A 710-nucleotide genomic window follows, 5' to 3' on the forward strand; every position below is an offset into this window, starting at 1 on the left:
TCTCAGTCTTCTCCCTGCATAAAACTGATACCAACTTTGGCTTTTGAACTATCTATGAATAATGCTGCAGAGACTCTATAATTTGCATAAAGCTGTAGCAGTCTTTGATTTCTACTTTAGAGGGATTCCCTTTACTGAAGTGGACTGTCTTGAGGAGGGAACCTGGGACTTTGGACAATCACTAGGAACCATTTGATCATTCCTTCCCCCCTAACTGTTTTTTGCATGCAGATTGAAGACAGGTCTAAAGGAGTATTTGTGGGTATTTGATGACTTGTGTGATAAATCATGAGCATTAGGTAAACTAATCAATGTTAGTATCTACTGAAGTTATATATTACCTACTTGTAATACCCATATGCAACTGCCTCAATACAGCAGGGAAAAAAACAAGCTCACTCACAGAAGATGGTTATGTGTTACTTCTATTTCATTAGAAACTCCGCAGAAGTTGAAGATAGGAATATACTGGTTGGCGCTTATCAAAATAATGAAAGTTTATAAAATCAAAGTAAAGTTACAAACCTACAATAAATATGCACACCTGCCTTTTCTATCATTCATTTATATTTTCCTCATTATCAAGTATTTCTGTTCTCAAATACAGATTACCTGATATATTGTTAATGAAACATGACTTAGAACAATCAAAAACTCTTTTCCGTTTTTGTTTCAGTTCCCAATAATGTTTCTACAAATCTCTATCTCAC

The sequence above is a fragment of the Penaeus monodon genome, chromosome 19 (genome assembly GCF_015228065.2).
Source record: "Penaeus monodon isolate SGIC_2016 chromosome 19, NSTDA_Pmon_1, whole genome shotgun sequence".
Lineage (NCBI taxonomy): Eukaryota > Metazoa > Arthropoda > Malacostraca > Decapoda > Penaeidae > Penaeus > Penaeus monodon.